The sequence below is a fragment of the Pelophylax lessonae genome, assembly GCF_965119305.1.
Source record: "Pelophylax lessonae genome assembly, chromosome: 1".
Classification (NCBI taxonomy): domain Eukaryota; kingdom Metazoa; phylum Chordata; class Amphibia; order Anura; family Ranidae; genus Pelophylax; species Pelophylax lessonae.
The window spans coordinates 86453267-86470723 of NC_138768.1; the positions used below are offsets into that span (position 1 = coordinate 86453267).

Genomic DNA, 17457 nt, shown 5'->3' on the forward strand with positions numbered 1-17457 from the left:
CACTGAGAGGAGGCGGGGTGGAGTAGAGTGGAGCGCGGACTCAAAGCAATACATCCAGTAGAGCTCACTGAGAGGAGGTGGGGCGGAGCGCAGACTCCAAGCAATACATCCCTGAGTACAGCTGGTGACGGTGTAATAATGCGAGATTTTGTCACTAGGTGATTCGCAAGGGCCGCTGGGATACATCCCAGCAGCCCTTGCGAATCGCCTAGTGACGCAAATCGCCTATAGGCGGCCGGACCCGGAAGTGCGGATGAATAAAGAAAAAAAAAAAGGTATTTCCTTGCAAAAAAAAAATAGTTTACATTGGTAAAAGCATTTTTAAAGGGGATTATGTACCTCTAAACTTATTAAAATGGGTGGAACTCCACTTTAAGTCAGTGGACCAATATGACCGCAACTCACTCTTTTTAGTAATGCCCATGTTGAGGGATAGGCCCAGAAAGGTTCTAAATTCAGAAACCGTGATATGTTTCCATACAAATTCTCTGGCAAGGGTCAAATTTGGGTTTGCGGTGATAAATTGATCGGCATATTAATTGCTTTGGTCCACTATTTATCTGTACAGATCTTTCCTGAAAAACAGCTCATAAAAACCAAAGGCAGTAAAATTGACTGTTTCCACCTGCATTCCGGGTTGGCCAGTAAATGGGGAAAGTACGGCACTGCAGAAGTGGTGGGCTCCCAATCAGAATTTGCAAGTGCATCAGGAAGGACACTATGGGCTCTACGGGCCTGTCTTTGCATTCTTGGTGGCTGTGGGACACTACTTGTGCTAGCCACCACACCAGCTCGAACTGCACTTATGGGACTCGCCACATCACCAAGTGTTACTGCAGTGCTGGTTTGTCTATGACTAGGATCTACTAGGCCGCTGGTGCTTGCCAGTTCACCAGAAGGTTGAGCGGCACTAGTTCTGATACTCTGCTGCATACGAGAACCATGTGATTGTTTCACCTCAACAACCTGGGAATGGGGTCGGGTACGCCTGACCTTAGCAGGGAACACTACTCCTGCATCAGAGCTATCTGTCAGGCTGCCACTACTGTCTACAGGTTCAAATACTGAGCCTGATTCTGACAGTGAGGCTTCCCTATCACTCTCATCTGTCATGCTCAGCATCGTGTAGGCAGGCCCGTCGGAACAAGGCAGGCAAACCAAGCAATTGCTTGGGGCCCCGAGCTGGCCTGGGGCCCCAAGACAACGACTGGTCAGTCACTTACTTTCAGGGGTCGGCAAGGTGTCCGCTCACGGACACTGGTGTCCGTGAGCGGTCCTTGCTGTGTCCGCCGCACCGCCACTGTCTTTTGGAGACTCACGTCAGGAATCACAAGTCCAATCCTCGACCCGATGCGATGGCCCGGGGGCGGGGCCTCACCGCCTCTGGTCTCCCTCGGCTTGGCTCTATCTCTGTCCGGTGCCACCCACAAGTGGATTGGTGGTGGCGAGGGACACCTGCTGCCTGAGCGGCTGCGGAGTGGTCTCTCTATCTGAGCCCTGGCTGGGGGAGGGAGGGACTGTCTGTGGGAGTCTCTCTGTGCACTGTGTGCAGTGCGGCCGCCCAGCGCGGGAGAACACTAGGTGTTCAGAATATATTCTTCTTAAAGCAGGGAGGAACTGGAGTTTGGACTGAGGAATGGACTGGAGAGGCTGGAGGACTCGGGACAGTGGCAGCCTAAGGTAGGAAAAGTAATAAGGACTGTATTAAAGTCAAGTGACTCATTAAGAGGATTCTATGGGGGAGGGGCCTGCCCTTCTCAGGGGATCTATAATGGGAGTGGGACCCTGGCCTGGCCTGTTCTAAAGGGGGGGGGTCTCTGGGGACCCTGCTCGAAAGGGGGATTTATGCCAAAGATCCCCCCTTAGAGCAGGCCAAGGTCCCCATAGATCCACTTTAGAGAAGGGGCCTCATAGAACCCCCTTTAGAGCAGGGTCGGACACTTCTCTAAAGGGGGTTCTATGGGGCCCCTTCTCTAAAAGGGGGATCTATGGGGACTTTAGCCTGCTCTATAGGGGGATCTATGGGGACCCTGCTTTAAAGGGGGATCTATGGCATAGATCCCCTTTAGAGCAGGTTCCCCATAGATCCCCCTTTAGAGCAGGGTCCCCATAGATCCTCCTTTAGAGCAGACTAGGCCAGGGTCCCTATAGATCCCCTTTAGAGCAGGGTTCCCCATAGATCCCCTTTAGAGAAGGGTCCCGATAGATTCTATGGGGACCCTTCTCTAAAGGGGCATCTATGGGGACCCTGCTCTAATGGGGTAGCTATGGGGACTCTGCTCTAAAGGGGGATCTTTAGAGATCCTTCTCTAAAGGGGGATCTGTGGGGACCCTGACCTGCTCTAAAGGCGGATCTATGGGGGAACCCTGCTCTAAAGGGGGATCTATGAGGAGCCTGCTCTAAAGGGGGATCTATGGGGGATCCCACTCTAAAGAGGGATTTATGGGGACCCTGGCCTGCTCTAAATGGGATCTATGGGGACTTTAGAGTAGGGTCCCCATAGATCCCCCTTTAGAGCAGACCAGGGTCCCCATAGATCCCCCTTTAGAGGGCTTTGCGTGTGTGCGGGGGGTCGGGGGGCCTCCATGTCCATTTTGCTTGGGGCCCCCAAATTCCTTCAAACGGCCCTGCGTGTAGGCCTCTTCACTAGTGTACCTCTGTTTGGACATTTTGACCAAAAAATGTATAGGTACCTAGTGTGACTGACTAGTGAGCTGACGCTAACTGATATCACCTGTGACACTAATACAGTGATCAGAAAAAATATCTGTACACTGTAATAATGACACCGTGACAGGGCAATGATGGGGTTAACTGGGGGTGATCAGGGGGTTAAAACTTTATTAGGGAATATATGGCAGGTACCCTAAACCTGTCTGGGACTGACGCTAACTACCGCTAACTGCTGCTCTCACTAACTGGTGTTACCAGTGACACTAATACAGTGATCAGTAAAATATCTGTACACTGTATATAGTGATACTGTGACAGGGAGTAAAAGGGTTAACTGAGGGGTGACCAGGGGGTTAAATGTGTGCCTATGTGTACTGGTGTCAGTGTAGTGCTTGTGTACTCACTGTAGATGCTTTCTCCTCTCTCCCAGAAACCAAAAAGGGCTCCAGGAGAGGAGATTGCATCATTTTGTGTACTTATGTTTACATTACACAGGCACAGGGCGTTCTGTGATTCGCCAGAACCGATCAGCAGGTGCAGGCCATAAATCATTGTGCACCTGTTATGTAGAGTACTCTCTGTGGAGGATCTCAGGGTATGCATAGTGGCTGCAGGGAGCAAGGCACAACATTACCCAGCAATGCAGCATTCAGTTGGATACTAAGCATTTATAAATGTAGCTCACCAAGCCTCTATCATCCAACTGTAAACACCGACACAGTACGGGTGCACGTGCCTAAGGGAGTCTCTGCCGACACCACTGCCCACTTCACATGGACCCAGCAGACCCCAGACAAGGCTGTTAGCCATGATAAGAGCTGCCCCGAGGACCAGCAGTGGGGCTCCCTGGATTATGGGTCATTTAGCAGAGACACAAGGTACTGAGGCCAGCCTAATCCACATGCATTGACCAACAGCCAGCTAGGTAGAGGAGCACACCTAGGTCCTGCACATGGGAGAAGAATGCCAAGGCTGTAGGTGGGCTCAAATTTATGAGTTAGGTTTTGGAGGCATGGGGGGGGGGCGGAGCCTATACTCAGCTGTGCTGACATGGAGCCTGGTCATGAAGTGGGAAAATCTTCCAGAGGTTAAGTGGTTAAGTTGATTTTTAAATGTCATTTTGTTTTTAATTGTTCTCACTCATGTTAAAATAATGCTTTGATATCTGATCAGATATCAAACCGTTATTTTGACACGTGAGAACAATTTAAAAAAAATGACATTTAAAAATCTACTTAAAGTGCATGTATGGGCAATAAAATAAATATATATATATATATATATATATACACACACACTTTTTTGCTGACAAGAATTTTTTTTTTTGGAGCCAAGCCAGGGTTCATATCGATTTGAATTGTTTCTTTGGTCTGCCCTGCTCCCTGCCCATTCTCACTCACTGCTTACCTCTATCTAGCTGCCACCTGCCTCCGTTGCTTCCAAAGTGGGGAGAGAGAGGCCGGAGGGCAGGCGGAGTGCAGCTGTATATCACTCTGCCGGCACCGGCGGGACCTGGAGCTGGAACTATAGAAGCTGCATCGGAAAATGCTTCTGAATTACTCCGCGGCTGTGGTCCCTATTCTCTGTACAGTCATCTCCCACTCACAGCACAGCTGTTTTTGCCAGCCTGGACCTGACCCAAGCTACTGTTACATGTTGCAGCAGTCAGCACCAGCACTAACACTAGTAAAAGCACAGACAGCACAAGGGTGATTAGGGTGTGCCTGGGCACACCTGGCACACCCCATGCAAACGCCTATGAAGATGTGCAATTTGGATTGATATGGACAATGATTTGGCATTGCTGGAAGATTGGTCAAAGCAGTGGAGACTTCAGTTCAATTATTCTAAATGTAAAATAATGCCCCTAGGGAACAAAAATCCCCTGAGGAAGTACAACATTGGGGGGTGCAGTGTTGGCCAGCACTACAGAGTAGGGTGACTGGACGTTCCTGGTTTGAGGACACTGTCCCCGGACCAAGTCTGTCCCCGGTTTTGCCCCCAGATTAATGTAGACAGGGCATCCCATGCTGGCTGAGAAACAGCCTGGTGGCTCAGATGCAGACGCCCCCTGCTGGACGATCTCACTGCCACCCCTGCTGCTGTTCAGTGGTGGAGAGACAGAGCCAAAAATTGACTTTGTTGAGGACTGAGAACAGGAAATGAGCAGATGGGGGGGGGGTCTGTTTGTACACAGGTGAGAACAGTGGGGGAGCAGGGCTCAGAGCTGATGCAGCTGCATGGAGAGACGGAGAGTTTAGCTGTTGTGGGGGAAGGGCTAAAGGTGGCTGCAGAAATAATCTGTGAGAGAAGGGTGGAGAGGTGAGCTATGGATGTGGGGGCAGAAGTGTCCTCTGTGTATAGCAAACCTCTGAACCCTGTACTCTATGCCTAACACCCTCCCGAATACTATGTAGTCCTATGCCCAGCGCTCTGTGTTATGTAATCCTGTGCCCAGCGCTCTGTGTATTATGCAGTCTTGTGCCCAGCGCTCTGTGTATCATGCAGTCCTGTGCCTAGTTCTCTGCGTATTATGCAGTCATGTGCCCAGCGCTCTGTGCATTATGCAGTCCTGTGCCCAGTGCTATATGTATTATGTAGTCCTTTACCCAGCGCTCTGTGTATTATGCAGTTCTGTACCTTGCACTCTGTGTATTATGCAGTCCTGTGCCCAGTGCTCTGTGTATTATGTAGTCCTGTGCCCAGCGCTCTGTGTATTATTCAGTCCTGTACCCAGTGCTCTGTGTATTTTGTAGTCCTGTACCCAGCGCTATGTGTATTATGCAGTCCTGTTCCCAGTGCTCTGTGTATTATGTAGTCCTGTGCCCAGCGCTCTGTGTATTATGCAGTCCTGTGCCCAGCGCTCTGTGTATTATGCAGTCCTGTGCCATTTGCCAGTAGAAAAAAATATATATGTCCCCGGATTTAATTTTAAAAATCTGGTCACCTTACTACAGAGGAAAAAAGATTTGGGGTACTTATTTCAGATGATTGTAAAATGAGCAAACAGTGTGACCAGGCAGTGGGGAAAGTGTATAGAATTCTAGGATGTATCACTAGAGGAGTCACCAGCAGGAGGAAGGAGGTTCTGATTCCTCTATATAGATCTTTAGTGAGTTTACAATACTGTGTCCAATTCTGGAGACCTCATTTACAGAAAAATATTGATAAGACAGAACGAGTCCAGAGATGGGTAACAAATATGGTGAAAGGTCTGGGGGATAAAACCTACCGAGAGTGACTTCTTCAGGAACTTAATATATACAGCCTGGAGGAAAGGAAGGAAAGGGGCGACATGATTGAAACCTTCAAACACATCAAGGGGGTAAATGAGAGTCAGGAAGGCAATTTTTTTTTATATAAAACCAAAATCAAGAACACGGGGACATGACCTAAAACTAACTGGAGGAAAGTTCAAAACTGATCTCAGAAAGCATTATTTTACTCAAAGGGTAGTTTATGCTTGGAATAAACTTACAGCAGATATAGTGAGACAGACAATAGTAAATGGCTTCAAACATGCCTGGGACAAACATAGATCAATACTTAAACAAAAAAGTAAAAAAAAAACAAAGAGCAGACTCGATGGACTACTCAGTCTTTTTTTTTTTTTTTTTTTCTGCGTCACTTTTCTGTTTCTGTTTCAAAACTGCTGTTTGTAGTACCTTTAGTTTGTCACTAGATGGCAGTCCTGTGACATGAAGCTTGTTGAGCATCTTTTGAATTACTTACAATTCATCTATTCTCCCTGGAGTGACAGGTGGTTTAGGTTTGCTGTAGTGATATGTGATGACTCTAACGTTTTCCAACATTTACCCAAGGAGAAGGAAATATTAGGTAAGCAGAATGTGCAAAAAAAGAGTTTGTAGCACGCAATAAGAGATTTACGACTTATGCAGTAGATTAGAAAGTTAGCTAATCATAGTGCCAGGATTAAAGTGGAATGTTACCTAAATGAAAAAAGAAGGAAATCTTTTTTTTTTTGTTTTAATTTAGGACATACTGGGGGTTGATATACCAATAGACCGATCACTTTGCAAGGGGAATTTCGCCAGAGCTTGCTGAACTTCTACTGAACATCTAAATTATTTTAAAAACATGTAAACCCAATTAATAAAACCTCATATAAGCTTTGTCATGTTACTGTAATTTCAAAAGTTATTTTTATTCTTTTAAATGCTGCAGCTTCCATTCAAATAATTAAAACGGGTGATCCTGCCATTAGGGTCCATGTTCAAGCTCTTCCTTCCTAGGGTGACTATGCTCTGTTCTTGCCTCTTAATTGTTCTCCTGCATTGTCACCCTGTCATATGGGCTTCTGATGGAGACTGCACCGGCAGAGATTTGCATTGTAACCAATCAGCTTCCAGGTTTTATTGTCAAAGCTTTATTGAACAAGCTGATGTTAGAAGCTGATTGGTTACCATGTATAGTTGCACTAGATTTCCTTTTTTTTTTTTTTTTTTTTTTTTTTTAAGCTTTTTTTTTTTTTCTTTTTTTTTTTTTTTTCTTTAAAAAAAAAAAAAAAAAAAAAAACAATGTATCCACTTCTTTTTTGCATCTCCAGCATAAACCTGATTCCCTCGGGAACCATCTATGTATTTTCTTAGGTGTAATATACCATCTCGTTATGAGCTTATAATTCAGCTCTTGAATTTTGACACATCCAGATGGTTTAAAAGTAAATCTTAATATCTTTTGAATCTGTTCACTTGTCAAATTACATCCCAGGTCCCTTCCCCATTTTTCCGGTCATGGTATTTCCGGCTGTTCTTCCGGATTCGTCAATAACCCATAAGCAATTGATAGTGTATGTAGTAAAGTCCCTGGCTTCACACAGTATTGTTCAAATCTCGTTAGTACTCTACAAAAGCTTTCCGGTCTTCATATTGAGGCTAGATAGTGATGTATGATGTATTTGAATTGCTTGCCAAAAAGGGATATTATATATTCCCATTCTATCAATCAATTGGTTAATTGAAGGCCATTTTCTTTGTATCAAAAAAGACGAGGCCTGTTCAAATTTCTTCTCCCTCAAAACCACAAACTGTCCCCTATCTAGGCCTAGTGCAAACTGTGGATTCCCCAAAATTGGGAATAAAGGGGACTCGTTCGTTGTCAATTTGGTGTAAATATTTGGTTGCCTACATACACGTAGTGTATTTCCTATTATTAAATGATTTTTCATATCTTTAGGTAGTACCTGATAACACCATATCGCTCTTTTCAAGTCCAACTCTGTTTGTGCTTGCTCTATTTGTACCCAAAGTTTATTTTCCGAGTGATGCCACCAGTCCAGAACTCTGGCTACTTGAGTGGCCTGATAATATGCCCGTATATCTGGGAAGGCTAAACCCCCTTTTTTCTTTGGTAATGTTAAAATTCGTCTTGCTATTCGTGGTTTTTTGTAATTCCAGATATATTTCACAAACAAAGAGTGTACTACTTTGAAAAAAAACGCTGGGGATATAGTTGCGCTAGATTTTATGTGCACCAGTTTTTATGAATCTCCCCCCAAGTGTCCATTTTAACAAACAAAAGACACGGTCAACTGTTGTCACTATCAGAAAACCTACCCTCAGAAATGCATTGCAGCCCTCTCTGCATTTACATAGTCAGGAATTGACTGCAAGAGATAAGCAGCACTAAGATCCAATGAAGGATGAAAAACTAGCAAAATCTGTTTTTTAATAAGTAATAATAAAACAAAACTAATAATATCTTAAAAAACAGCAATTGTTTATGAAACACAGTGCTTTAGCCAATTGTCTTTCAGTTAGGGTTTAAATCTACTTTAACCACTTTAATACTGGAAGGATTTGCCCCGTTAATGACCAGGCCCTATTTTGCGATTCGGCACTGCGTTACTCTAGCGGACAATTGCACGGTAGTGTGACGCTGTACCCAAACAAAATCTTTGTCATTTTTTCCCACAAATAGAGCTTTCTTTTGGTGATATTTGATCACCTGTGCGATTTTTATTTTTTGCGCTATAAACAAAAAAAGAGCGTCAATTTTGAAAAAAAAAAAAAAAACAACAACATTTTTTCACATTCTGCTATATGACATTCTCAAAAAATCAACATTTTTTAACATTTTAGACCAATTTGTTTTCTGCTACATATTTTGATTGGTTTGTGCAAAAGTTATCGCGTCTACTAACTACGGGAAAGATTTATGTCATTTTTATTGTTTTGTTTATTTTTTTTACTAGTAATGGAGGCGATCTGCGAATTTTTGCGGGACTGCGATCGGACCCCTAACTGACATTTTTGACACTTTTGGGGGTACCAGTGACATTACTACAGTAATCAGTGCTAAAATCATACAATCATTAGTGTAATAATAACATTGGCAGGGAAAGGGTTAACCCTGTGGGTGATCAAGGGGTTAAATGTGAGCCTAGGGGAGTGATTCTAACTTTGGGGGGGGCGTGGCTTCTGAAATGACCATAGAAACATGTGATCCTATATAGCAGGATCACATGGGCTCTATGACCATCCCAGGGAGGACGGTCGGCTGTGTTTATAACAGCTGACCGTCCTTCTCTCTCAGCGGGGAACGATTGCGGGTGTCAGACGGCAATCGGAGCCCCCTGACATCCGCATCGGCTTCCCCTCTGACGATCTCGGGCAGGAGCGGGCCGGAAGGGGAGCGGTGCCAGCTAGCACTCTCCCCCTAGCTGCCCCCTGACGAGCGACGTAGACCTAAGTCGTTTTGCCTGTACAAGCCAGCCTGCCGCATTAAATACAACGTAAGCGGTCCGGAAGTGGTTAAAAAAATCCATTTACATCATGACACAAGAAAAGAAGTTCAGTATTTTGGAAGACTCTAGAGATAAATTTGAAAAGGTTTGGGAACCTTGGGCATCCTTTCAAAATGTGACACTTTAACTCGGAAGCCCCGTCGGCTACCTTATATAAGCATCTTCTTGGATTGGTGGATCCACTCACTTTCTGACTCTTTCCTCCCCCACCCCCCTCTCTTCCTTTCTGTATTCTGGGTCTTTTTTCCCCTCCCCTTTGCCTGTCCCTTTTTGCTTTTCCTTGAGCCTCTGATGTTATTCGGGTAATTATGTCGCTCATAGCTTACTTCAGCACTAGCTGCCACAACTAGCTGTTTTCAGATTCTAAAGGTCCGTACACACGATAAGAAATTCTGAAGGAAAATTTCGTCCGACGACCGATCTGCCGATTTTCGGATTGTTAGTATGGTGCTTCCGACAGCCGACTCCGACTGTTCGGACGAAAAAATCCTGATGTGCAGGCTATATAATGTTTGTCGTCCGTCTTGTGACCATGGGGGTAGGTGGGGATTGGGTGCATATTGCCACTGACTGTCATGTGGCTGTGGTGGCTGTGGTGGAGGTGGAGGGGGTGGCTGGTAGTCGGACAGGTGTGTGTGTCCGTTGATTTCTCCTCGGACCCCTTTATTCAGCACCTGCAGTAAGAGGACCTAGGCCATTTGTCGTTGGTCCTCTGTCATCAGCTGTAATTTATTGGCTGTAAGAAAGCCAAATGAATCAGCCTCCTCTGGCTTTCTTTGCAGGGCCATAGAGACCTGGCTTAGGAAGGAAGCAGTGGCGTCCTCCAAGTTTTTGCTTTTTTTTCTTCTCTTTTCAGGAGGCTGTGTTCTTCCTGACTGCTCAGATGACGCCTGGCTTCCACTCGGCTTCTCCACATTGACACATTGACACTTTCCTGTGTAGGAAATTAGTACATTAATATAATGTTAGAGTGTATATAAAATGTCACGTTTGTTTGATTATTTTCTCTAAATAACAGACTTTACATTAAGGATAAATGATTGCCTTGATAATATTTGTTTAGCATCATTATCTTTATTGCAGACAATATATTCCTAAATGCTATACCTGTGTCAAGGTTGGCTCCTGTACATCTTCCTCCTGGGTTTCAGCACATGAGCCCTCTGCCGAAGTGAAAGGGAGAGTAGAGAGCGATGGCCTGGGTTCTGACTCTTCTGTCAGGAAGCGCAGGCTCTCGAAGTACCAGAGCCTTGGTACATATATATCATCAGCAGCAGCTCCTGATCACCAAATTTGGATCAATTCCAAATCACGTATTTTGTTCAGCTCCCTTTTAAAGGTGCTGCGCAGATTGGATATTTTTGTTCTGACATAATTAATGTCACCATTGGGGCAAAATGTTTTGCACAAATCTGCCAATTTTCGCAGAGCAGCATTTCTAATTTGTTTATTAGAGTAATCTTTACTCTTCACCCTCCACAAACACGGCATCTGTCTGTATTCCTCAATAAATTGAGGTAAGAAATCCGGTGATGTAAATTTGTCAATCATGATGCCTGCAAGACACAACACAAAACATAGTGAAAGATCATGTTTTTTTTCCCATAAGATAGGCCCAATATAAGCTGCATAGGCCAAAAACACCCGTGCTCTAATCTAAAGTTGTACCTTTGTTTGCTCAGATGATTCGTGGTTCGCCGATCGATCGTGCTCCTGTGACAGATCTGTCCGATGGTGAATCGTCGAACAAACAATCTGGCGGCCTTTAAATACTGCGCATGCGTAAACTCTGCCTCCAGTGGTGTGCTGATGCAGGGGCGTGTACGTGCCGAATATTAAGCTGCATGCGACACACAGACACGTGAGTCGGCGGAAGATTCGTGGAGGAGATGGCAGAATCGGGGAGTTACAGTCAAGGCCGCAGTGGTTGGGCTCAGAAAAAAACAAAAGCCACACCTATGAGCAAGGTTGAGATGGTGGCCATACTGGAGAAAAACGATTATGATGGCAAGCTGGAGAATTATGAAAGGCCCAACTCCAGAAAAGACAGAATACTTGAGAAGGTCATTTCATCTCTCAAAAATATTTATGGTGTGGATTAGTGTTGAGCGAACACAGACTGTATTATTCGTGTTCGTACCGAATAACTGGATTTTTGTTACCCGAACACGGACCCGAAAACTTTACTGTATGTTCGGGTTTAAAATCCGTGTTCGGTCATTTTATTTCCTGTTTTGTATGTAATGGCGCGCTTTTAATGGCGGGCTTTCAACAGCCAATCAACAAGCGTTTAACTGGTGTGCGCCATCACAGCCATGCCTACTAATGTATTAGTAGCTGTGATTGGCCATCTGAAGCATGTGACCATGTCTTTATAAGTTCGAGAGCCCCAGCGCGCCGCGTCATTCTGCTGTACTTTAGGGACAGAGCACACATCATACGTGCTGGCTGCTGATTAGGGACAGACAGTGATTCTGTGAAAAATTGTGTCGGAAAAGAATGCAGGGACCGGTCGGAGTGCAGACAGGGAAAGTTATTAGAGCATTTTAGGGCGAGGCTGGAGATTAGGCAGGGTCAGTCTTCTACATCGATTTTGCTGTGTGGGGGTGGTGCAGTGAACGATCTTATTGAACATATTAGGGACAGGCTGGAGATTAGGCAGGGACAGTCTACATCGATTTTGCTGTGTTGAGGGGTGGTGCAGTGAACAATCTTTTTGCCCTCACTTGAGCCCACTGAGGAGGAGGAGGGAGAAAAAAATCTATTTTTATCAGTCTGTTGTGTGCAGCGTTCAGCTATATTTCACTACAGATTGCTGTTCTAATCTGCTATTAAAAAATTAATCTAAATGGGAATTTTTTTTAAGAGCACTTGCCATGCTCTTAACTACATTTTGCTGCCATTTGCAGCACTGTAGCCCTTTCCATTGGTGTTTTAGAGCCATTTTAGCGCCTGAAAGTTCGGGTCCCTATTGACTTCAATGGGGTTCGGTGTCCGGGTGTAACGCTCCTGCGTTTCTTATATGGTGTGGATTTTCAGCTGCAGAAATAGTTCCACGTCAGTAGTCATGTAAGAGATATGCTGAGATACCATTCCAAACCTCAATGACTCATCATGTGTGGAAGGTCTTATTTCAGCCAGTAAATACACACAATTAGCAAGCTGGTTCCTAGAGTGACTTTATGTATGTGGTAACACAATGATGAAGGTTGAGGGATAGGTTGAGTGGAGGTGGTAGGTGATAGACACTTGAAGGTGAGACAGTAGCAGATGGATGCAGGAAGGTTTAGCAATGTTGTATGGTAGCAGATGACAGAATAGCAGGTGGACATACAAAAGAGATCAACCCAGTGCAGAAAAGTAGCAGTAGTCTCAAGAGCTAGCAATCTAGTTATGCAGATGTAATAAACAGTCTTTACTATGCAGAGCTAGATAGTGTAAGCTTAGTATAAGTTTATAGAGAATTCCCCTGCGGGGTACTTAGCACTATTAGCGATACAGCCGAAGGGTGGTTCAGGAGAGGCGGATGATCCAGTAGCGGGATACAGGGATCAGCGCAGCGAGGTTCCGTCAGCTAGGTAAGCTTGCAAGCATGGAAGCTTCAAGCAAGGATAGCATCCAGGTAAAGGTGTTTGAACGAACACATGTGAGTGAGAACCGGCGCTTTAAATAGCCATCTAGTCCGGCGCTGGGTGATGACAGCTCCAGTCTTAAAGGTGTATGCGCACCCTTCCAAAAGTAAATGGTGGGGCGCATACACTTGTGGAAAGTGTAATTTAGGGTACCAAAGGTACCGGAACATTACACCGGGTAAAGTTCAGAAAAAGTCCGGGACACGGACCCAGACTTTTTTTTCAAGTTCGGCCGAACCCGCCGAACACGGACATCCAGGTGTCCGCTCAACTCTAGTGTGGATCGATCGAAGGACCAAATCAGAAAAAGATGGTCAGATCTGAAACATCGGGAACAAAACCAGCTAGGTCACATCCATCATATCTTGAAAAGAAGTAAGCAATAGTTGGGTTTAAGCAATATGTATTGTGCATATTTGGTGTATGTTCTTTAGAAATGTATAGATACTAATGTCTATGAAAACTTTACTTAATAATTAAAATTGTCATGTATGTATTTTATTGATATATTAATTAGTTAATTGTATATTAAATGAAAAAACATGAATCCAAATATATACTATATATGCATATTATTGCTAAGAATTTTTTATAATAACTCATATTTGCTCCATATTGTATTATTCACCTTAAAATAGGGAAAAAAAAAAGAAAAATTAAAATAAAACAAAGAGAACATATGAGGAGAAGGGAATCTACCATGCCTGCTCCATCCACATTGGAGGAAAACAATGAACACATGGTCCCTGATGCAATGACACATTCAAAAAAAAAAGGTAATTGTTTCCTTTGCTCACTAAATCATTAATGTCCCTACTTTTTAAGAGGTAACCATGTACATATCAGAATATTTTATGTGAAAACAGCTGTCAAGCAGTGCACCATGTCATAGCTAAATTCCCCCCTGTCAATTTTCTGACATGCCACATTTTTATTATGTAGAAAATGATCAACCAAAAGACACTGTGCACACTATGGAGGAAAGCAATGTGGCAAGTAGTCCAGAGTGCAGCATGGTGGAGTCAAGTGTTGAGCAAATCAGCTTACCACCCCAGCAACATCAAGGTTGGTAGCCACATAATTTTAAGAAATGGGAGCCAAAAAAAGATGTGAGTTTGGGATGATTATTTAACCTTCTATTGTTGTATTTCAGACAAAATGGACATTCCAGATGTCCCCAAAGTTCCCTCATTTGAGCCATGGGATCTGTCACCTACAGCTGCCTCAGATCTGGAATTATTTGCTCCAAGATCCCCTGCCATTACTCGGAGTGAGTGTCCAAAAAAATAACCAAACAGAAACAAGTGTTGTTGAGCCTGTTTTGTGCCCAAGTAAGTATTATTCTAATGTTTGTTATAGTGTATTTTTATTTTTGTGTATTTGATTTAATGCTTAAAAAGAACTACCTGTTTGCTAAATTAGCAAGGTTTGAAACCATACAGTGCTAATGTACATAGTATAAAGTGCATTGCAATGGGGAGGAAGAGGTGTAGTGAGCTGTTTGTGTCAACAGGTCGAATTGTTTATGAGCCACAGACACCAGTGCAAAGAGATGTTTGCACTGTTATGTTTGCACTGTGTACTTTCATAGTAGTATAGGTGTCATAAGGGCAAGCAGGTTACAACCAACTATGCACAGGGTAGGTACTAACTATTAATTAGTTTATGATGAACTTGACCCCAAATGTTTAGAGATTATGACTTCAGCTAGTTGCTTGTCATTAATTTACTAATTATATATTTTTATTAACAGGTCATTTATTCCTAGTTGTTCAATTGCCAGGATGACTGTTGATGTGTTGCAGTGTTGCTCCGAACTCGAAAAAATAAAGGAGGCTGCTACAGCTTTACAATGCAAAATGCGTGACTTTGTTGACCTTTGCATGTCTCTGCATGCCTGCGCAAAAAATTATGCAAGATGCAGCAGCAGAGGACAACATGATTGATTTTGTACAATAAAAAAAATCCAAGTTTGAGACCGCACTCAGGGTATATGATGAAATCAAAAGGTTTCTTTATTCCGACACGTCTGTTTGTACACTGTCTGTCTACTTTATTAATGAGGAATAAAGAAACCTTTTGATTTCATCATATACCCTGAGTGCGGTCTCAAACTCTGATTTTTTCTACTCTTGGATGACGGATCTGACCTGCACCGTGTTTGGAACATACACCTGAGCGGCTTTCCCTCATTGTTTGATTTTGTACAATGCCAGATTGATGGAGCTGAGAAAAAGTCTAAACCTATTCAACATAATCCCAAAGGCATTCTCCACCACTCTTCTGGCACGGGATAGCTGGTAATTGAAAATCCTTTGCTTGGGGGTGAGGTTTCTCAGAGGGAATGGCTTCAAAAGATGTTCCCCAAGAGCAAAGGCATCATCAGCAACAAAAACAAAATTGAGACCCTCGATTGTTTGGTCACTGGATGGCAAGTTGAGAGTGCCATTTTGTAGCCGCCGAGCAAACTCGGTTTGGTCAATGACTCCCCCATCAGAATTGCGGCCATTCTTTCCAATGTCCAAAAAAATAAACTCATAATTAGCATTGACAATTGCAAGCATTACAATGCTAAAAAAAACCTTTATAATTAAAATAATATGATCCCGAATTAGGTGGTGGGACGATGCGGACGTGTTTGCCATCAATAGCACCCCCACAATTCGGAAAATCCCACTGCTCCTGGAATTGGCCAGCAACTTCCTGACACTGCTCTGCGTTGGTCGGAAACTGTAGGAAAAAATAATTATAACAATTAGTGCTTGTGCACATCACATTATTACACACACATTTGGCACAGAAATGCTTATGCAACTTTAAGATAAGAACAACATGAAGGGAATCTTTAGAATTTTTGGGTATGACATCTACATACATTTAATATTCACCTCCTAATGTCATAATATTGTAATTCACCAGCTACAGTATTTGTATATGCTGACTTTTATATTTAGCATGGGTGGGTGGGTAAAACTATGCTTTTAAACATCATTGTACCCACTGAACATTTTTACATCAGAAAATAAACATACACAATCATAGGTTTAACTGGATGGACTGATGTCTTTTTTAAACCTCACAAACTATGTAAAAAAATAAATAAAAGGGATAATTGATTCTGGGAACGTCAGAAAATGACACAGATAAAATATACTGTTAACAGGCTATGCGTTGATGGACACATAGGAGAGGATGCCGGGGTGGTTACTGGCTAATTTTAAAAATGCTTAGTAAAAAATAGAGCTTTGCAACTATGTGCATGAGGCCAGAGGGCAGTTACAAATTATGAAATATGTAATTTGATGTACATCCAAAATAAACTAAATTATGTTGACATGACAAACACATTGAATATAATTGAAAAATAAGAAACATACCTTGATATAGTCCTTCTGCAAGACTTTAATGATAGCAGAGCAGGTCTCAGGGATGTTGACTACAAGAGCTTGGGGGGAGATACCTGTGGTGAACTTGAGATCCTGCAGGCTTCTCCCTGTTGCAAGATATCTCAATGTTGCAATTAGCCTTTGCTCTGGAGTAATTGCAACCCGCATACATGTATCCTGCTTCCGAATATAGGGGGACACCAAGGCAAGAAGACGACTAAAACCTGGATCCGTCATCCTCAAATAATTCCTGAAGTCATCAGGATTATTTTCCTGTAGCTCCCGCAGCAAGGACATGTGGGAAAATTGTTCACGGTTGAGCAACCAATTTTTGGACCAGGAGGTCCTCTTTTTCTTCTTCTTGCAAAGAACTCGGCTTAGAGCAATTACTCCCAGCCCAACAACAGCAAGAGTAGAATCCTCGGTCATCATAATTAGTTCTCGAACGATGTCTCGGAATATAGCGAAATGTTGTTTACCAAAGAAATGCTACCGAAATCAGCGCGAGATGCCAAGAAGGGTCACAGCCAAAAACTCACTTCCTCTTTTGTAGCATTGGACGTAGTTATGTCATCTTTTGTCGGACGACAAAATTCGTGTGCAGTCTAGAACACATTCCAACCAACGGACACGCACTCTCGAGAAAAGACGTAGCGCGTGTACGGGGCTTGACCTACCTTATGAAGATTGGCTTCTAGGGATCGGTTCTGTCTCATTAGGATGGAATTGAACTTATCCTGTCTTCCCCTGAGACACAGTATGTTTCCTTTAGGGGTGTCTCACGGGACCAGGCCTCTCACCCCATGGAACCCATTTCCTTGTTGCTTCATTTGCTATACGATCATTTGGAAGCCTTGAATTTTGCTCTGGCTGTTTTTCCCAGAATTATTACTTCATTGACTCTTGTTAACCCTGTTCACCAGCATTTGTGTTATAAGAATATTGTAACCGAGAAGCTCAATTATCCTATCTAATTTGTGTTTCTTTTTCTTGAAAATC

General features: G+C 43.5%; 1 pseudogene across 1 annotated transcript; it reads right to left on the reverse strand.

Moving 5' to 3' along the window:
• Window positions 1–10129: 10129 nt before the first annotated feature.
• Window positions 10130–16755, reverse strand: LOC309543179 (putative nuclease HARBI1; annotated as a pseudogene). Its single transcript has 5 exons — window positions 16450–16755; window positions 15281–15802; window positions 14950–15026; window positions 10826–10996; window positions 10130–10374 (listed from the first exon to the last, which is right to left on the reverse strand). The product of its transcript is annotated as a putative nuclease HARBI1 (transcript).
• Between the last annotated feature and the right edge of the window lie 702 nt (window positions 16756–17457).